We start from the raw sequence: 6,617 nt of genomic DNA, 5'->3' as shown, positions 1-6,617 counted from the left end.
TTAAAACGTTGGTTTCAACAAATCTTTCGTACGATAAAAATCGAAATCGGAAGTGCTTAACTTGAAAGCGTATTCGCAAAGTTGTGCAGCAAAGGTAATGATGAAATAAAGCAAGTAAGAAGGTTTGCAGTAATGTAAATAGCAGTAATGAAATGCAAACCAGAGATTACGCCGTTTTTGAAGTGGTTCGGTCAAGTGACCTACATCCACTTGCGAGGCCCCTCTTCGATGAGGCTCCCACCTTCCACTAGCAAATCTCTTGAAAGGGAAGGGTGAATACCCCTCTTACAACTCTTTTACAACCGGTTCACTCTCTTACAGATTTTCAGCAAGAAAGAAGGAGGTGAACACTAGCAAATTGAAAACAAGACTAGCTAAGACTTTTCTAAGGCCTTTCTCTTAAACAATTGCTGCTAAAAAAATTGTCATCTCAGCTGAGATTTGAGGGGTATTTATAGGCCTCAAGAGGATTCAAATTTGGGCTCCAAATTTGAATTCTCGTTGGGTTCCCGATGCTGGCAGTGGCATCGCCACTGACAGGCGGTGGCACCGCCTGTCAGTGTCAGACGCTGATAGTGCTGGGCGGTGCAACCGCCTAGTCTGGCAGTGCCACCGCCAAACCCTTTGGTTCACTTGTTTGAGCTTCAAATTTTGCCCAAACCAAGTCTAATTTTGGGCCCAGTTGGCCCATAACCAGGATATAGGATTATCTCTTAATTCTAATCCTAATTACAAGTGAACTACATAACAAAAAAAACATCCTAAGTAAGTTTTCAACCGCGAACGTCGAGTCTTGTTCCGACGAGGTTTCCGACGAACTTCTCCCGACGGACTCCCAGCAAGCTCCCGAACTTGTGATGACTTTAATGAGTAGCCGAGCCTTCTCGGTGATCTCCGTGAACCTCCGACGATCTCTTCGGCGAACTTCCGAAAATTCTGACAGGTTCCTGATTTCTTCTCGGTTGGTTCCGGCAGCATCTCCGACGATTCTTTGGACTCTTAAACATCCATCGAACTTGACTCCAGTATCCTTGCTTTGTGTTTTCTGGTTATCGTAGTTAATCCTGCATACTTAACTCAATAAAATGGATTAGATCATTTAACCCATCGATTGATTTTATCATCAAAATTCGAGATTCAACAATCTCCCCCTTTTTGATGATGACAATCAATTGATGACGGAGTTAAACATAACTCCCCCTATCTATATGCCATATTATGAGAAGATAAAAACACTTGAATTCCATCCTATTGAATTCAAGCATAAACCGATAAGTTCTAACCGTAGAACTTATCGTTATTCTCATTAAGCATAATATAAATGCGAAACTTCGATGAAAATCCTTTTCAAGTCGAAAGATAATAGACAAATTTTACTATGACAAGAGATAAAGATTTTCAACATGAATTTCATGATATACATGTTTGACATGCTTTCAATATGATCAATCGATCTTGCGATATTCTCAAAGATTTTGCAAGGCATATAAGACATTCATCGATCGATCACTTTTCTCAAAGATTTTGCAAGGCATATTCTCAAAAATTTTGAAAAGCTTTTGCAATTCATATAAGTCATGCTATTAAAATGATACAAGTCATCACTTTTCTCCCCCTTTGTCATCAACAAAAAAAGGAAATGAGACTTGAAGCACATAATTTGTGATTATAACATCAGGAATTCAGCACTGATCAGAAAAATTTTATCATTCAAAGTTAAGTATGCTAAATTCATCTTAAAGGAAAATTCAGCATTCATTCATTTTATCAAATCTTTTCTTTCTATAAATAACAAAACTTGTAGATGTACAAGGAAGAGATAGTGATGTAAAAATTTCACGTAGTAACTCCAATAAGTCAAGATTATAATTCGAATACAAACCCATTCAAATTCAATTCGTCAATTTGAAACTCATAATCAAGTCATTAAATTCGAGACTCACAAAATATCATAAAATCATTAGCGAAAGAATATAGCATTAAGATTAATCATTCAAATTTACCAAAAATACTTATCCAGAATTCAACTTAAAAGGAAAAATCAGCATTCATCCATAAGCATATATCCAGAATTTTAAAAATACATTTAAAAAGAAGGTTCAGTTTGCGTTCAAAAGATGACCAGCTTGGAACTTGAGATTAAGAGTAAACAAAACAAAATAAAAAGATACATCAATCCTTAGGAGGTAATCCATAGTGCTGATACATAACATCTATTTTTTGATTTATTTGTCGTAGTTCCTTTAAAATTTCAATTTGCTGGAGTTGAATTTGTTCTTGCTGCGATTTGAGTTGGTCTTGTTGGAATTTGATCTGAGATAGTTCTGCCATAATAAGTCCTTCAGAGGATGAAACAGGAGCTGAAGGTGCTGCACCAATGGGACTAGGAGGAGGAGATTCATTTCCCTTAAAAATTGGTGTTTCTGGTTATTCTACTGGTGGAGGAATAGGATCAGTCCTTCTCGGGCGGTGCCACCGCCTGGTGCCCGAGCGCTCAGGCGGTGCTACCGTCGATTCTGGCGGTGCCACCGTTGGCTTGCCGCGGAAGAAGGAAAGAAAATTTTTCTTCCCCCTTCTTGATTTCCAGAGGTGTTTGACTCAAGAAAAGGTTGAGATATTGAGTTGTATTTTAATATATCATTTGGAATCGAAAGAAGAAGATGAAATCAAATCCACAAATGAACGGAACAAGGATGAGACATTCTTCGTAAAATATATTCAAACGACTTGCTTTAATGGACAATTTAACTTGCCTAGTTCACTTCTAATAAATTCAAATTGGTCTTCATTTAAGGCTTTTGTAAAAATATCTGCTAATTGATGTTGTGTTAATGAATTCTAGAACAACATCATTGTTAAGGACATGATTGCATATGAAATGATGCCTAACGTCGATGTGCTTAGTTCTAGAGTGCTGAATTAGATTTTTAGTAAGACATATGACACTAGTATTATCACATTTTATGGGAATATTTTTAAAGTAAATTCCATAGTCTTCTAATGTATTTTTCATCCAGACAACTTGTGCACAGCATGCACTTGTAGCAATGTATTCGGCTTCCGCCGTAGATAGTGCAACTGAATTTTATTTCTTGGAAGTCCAAGAAACAAGTGCATGTCCTAAAAATTGGCATGTTCCGGATGTACTTTTTCTATCTATCCTGCATCCGCCAAAATCGGCATCCGTATAAGCTATTAAATCAAATTTTTTAGATTTTGGATACCACAATCCTAAATTTGGAGTTCCTTTAAGATACCTAAATATTCTTTTAACACTTTTAAGATGAGATAATTTAGGATTTGATTAAAACCTAGCGTAAAGTCCTACACTAAACATAATATCCGATCTAATCGTGGTAAGGTAGAGTAGACTACCTATCATTCCCCTATATGTTTTTTGATCGAAATTTTCACTATTTTCATCCATATCTAACTTAGTCATAGTACTGATAGGGGTGTTTATTGCTTTTGAATTATCCATGTTAAATCGTTTTAACAATTCTAATGTATATTTAGATTGGTTAAGAAATATACCATCCTTAAGTTGTTTGATTTGTAATCCTAAAAAGAAAGTTAATTCACCCATTAAACTCATTTCAAATTCATGACTCATACATTTGGTAAATGAATCACATAGTGATTCATCTGAAGAGCCAAAAATAATATCGTCAACATAAATTTGCACAATAAGAAAATTATTTTCAAAATATTTAATAAACAATGTAGTATCAACCTTGCCTTTGGTAAAATTATTTAAAATAAGAAAGGAACTAAGCCTTTCATACCAAGCTCTAGGAGCTTGTTTCAAGCCATAGAGAGCCTTAGTCAATTTGAATACATAATTAGGAAGAAGGGAATTTTCAACCGCGAACATCGAGTCTTGTTCCGGCGAGCTTTCCGACGAACTTCTCCCGACGGACTCTCAGCAAGCTCCCGAACTTGTGATGACTTTAATGAGTAGCCGAGCCTTCTCGGTGATCTCCGTGAACCTCCGACGATCTCTTCGGCGAACTTCCGAAAATTCCGACAGGTTCCCGATTTCTTCTCGATTGGTTCCGGTAGCATCTCCGACGATTCTTCGGACTCTTAAACGTCCATCGAACTTGACTCCGGTATCCTTGCTTTGTGTTTTCTGGTTATCGTAGTTAATCCTGCACACTTAACTCAATAATATGGATTAGATCAATTAACCCATCAATTGATTTTATCATCAAAATCCGAGATTCAACAAAATCCTTCCTATTCTTTAGAAGGTTATTCTCATGTTTATTAAGTTCTTCATATGCCTTGTACGTCATTTAATAGGTCATCAAAGACCCGATAAGTTCTTTAAAAAGGTAATTGTTCAAGTCCTTTGTCTCTTATATTACCATCAATTTTGGATTCCAAATTTTTGGAAGGGATCTTAGTATTTTATTAACAAGTTCAAAATTAGAAAAAATATTTACCAAGTGCTTTTGAACTATTGATGACATTCGTAAAACGTATGTATATGTCAACAATAGTTTTCTTTGGCTTTATTCGAAACAATTTAAAATCATGCATCAAAAGATTAATTTTTGAATCTTTAACTCTACCGGTGCCTTCGTGTATGACTTCAAGAGTGTGCCAAATGTCATGTGTAGTTTCACAAGTTGAAATATGATTAAACTCATTTTTATCGAAAGCACAAAAGAAAGCATTCATACTTTCGTATTTAAAGAAAACAAAATTTTCTCAAAATCATTCCATTCATTTATAGGTTTAGAGGGGATTTGAAAACTAAGTTCAATGATATTCCATAAATCAAAGTTTAAAGAAAGCAGAAAAATTCTCATCCGAGTTTTCCAATAAGTGTAGTTCGTCCCATTGAACATAGAAGGACGAGTGATAGAAAGACCCCCTTGAAAGTTGAAAAAAGCCATCTTTCTTGGGTTTTAATCTAATTGAGAAAAACTTGGCTCTGATACCAATTGTTAGGACTAAGTCAGCACTAAGAAGAGTGGGGGTTGAATTAGTACTTTCGTAAAATTACGTCAATTCGAAAATATCATTCGATAAAAGCTCATATCGGAAATGTGCTTGACTTGAAAGTATGTTCATAAGAGTAGTGAAAGTAATAAGCAAGGAAATTAGTTTGTAATATAAATAAAAATCATGAAGGAAATGCAAATGGAGTTTTATAGTGGTTCGGTCATCATGACCTACATTCACTCCTGATTCTTTTTTACTCAAGGACACCGGCTTCCAATACCAATCTTCTTTCAATAGGTGAAGATCAACTACCCTTACAACTATTTCTCCTTTTGATAGGCTCAAGATAGAACCTTTACAACCTCTATTTTAGGCCTTACTCCTCTCTTAGGAAACTTCTAACTCTAGGAGGAAGAGACTCTAAATCCTAAGAAAGTTTCCCATTTTTTTGAAGTATTCTTTCTCCCTCTTTCAACTCAATTTCATGCTTTGAAGCAGAAATATTTAGGTTATTTATAGACAACAAATGACTTAAAAAAATGGAGCCAAAAAAGGTCTCATCCTAGGTTTCACGAGTCCTAACGGTACCACTGCCTGTGCTGGGTAGTATTATCACTCAGTTTGGTGATACCACTACTTGACATAGTTTGAGAGACTGTGTTTGGGTGGAACCACCACCCAGTCTAGCGGTACCACCGCTTGACATTATCTTGAAAACTATATTTGGACGGTGCCATCACCTAGACTAGGCGGTACCACCAACTGACCTTGCTACAAGACATTGAATGGGCCAAATAACAAGCCCAATTCAGCCTTGATTCAGGCCCAATTGGCCCCTAATTGAGTTGGCATTGTTTCATCTCAATACGGACTCAATTAGACCTAAACTAACTCAATCTAGACAAGTTATTATAAAGCATTAATCATATGTTATCCGACATGTCATTAGTTCATCTAGCACTTTGTCTGACTCTTCGGCGTATCATCTTCTCCTTCGACATATTACCCAATCGATATGTTGTCTTCTTGCAATATCCGATCTCCTTAGCACAATGTCTGATCTTCTTAGCCCGATGCTCAAACATATGGCACGAAGCCTTCTACCAATATATAGACCAATCCTTCGGTTCGATGTCCAATCTTCTGATATGTTTCACTTCAGCCCAACATTGATTCTTCCTACTTTAATCAAATTGTCTCTTCATGATCAAAGCTAGTCTTGCGTCACTTAAAATTCATATTAGATCACAAACTTATCAATTGATTTCATTATCAAAATCCGAGATTCAACAAGTTCATCTTGCTTATTTCTATGTATATGTATATATATATGTATATATGTATATATATATATATATATATATATATATATGTATATATATATACATATATATATATATATGTATATATGTATATATACATATATATATACATATATATATATGTATATATGTATATATATATATATATATATATATATATATATATATATATATTTATATTTATATTTATATCTATATGTACATATTTTATATATACATATATATATATATACATATACATATATATATACACAGATTTATATATATATATACATATACATATACATATATTTTTATATATACAAATACATATACATATCTGTATATATATATATATATATA

The sequence above is a fragment of the Musa acuminata genome, chromosome BXJ1-5 (assembly GCF_036884655.1).
Source record: "Musa acuminata AAA Group cultivar baxijiao chromosome BXJ1-5, Cavendish_Baxijiao_AAA, whole genome shotgun sequence".
NCBI classification, from domain to species: domain Eukaryota; kingdom Viridiplantae; phylum Streptophyta; class Magnoliopsida; order Zingiberales; family Musaceae; genus Musa; species Musa acuminata.
Note: the sequence above shows the minus strand (reverse complement) of the source record.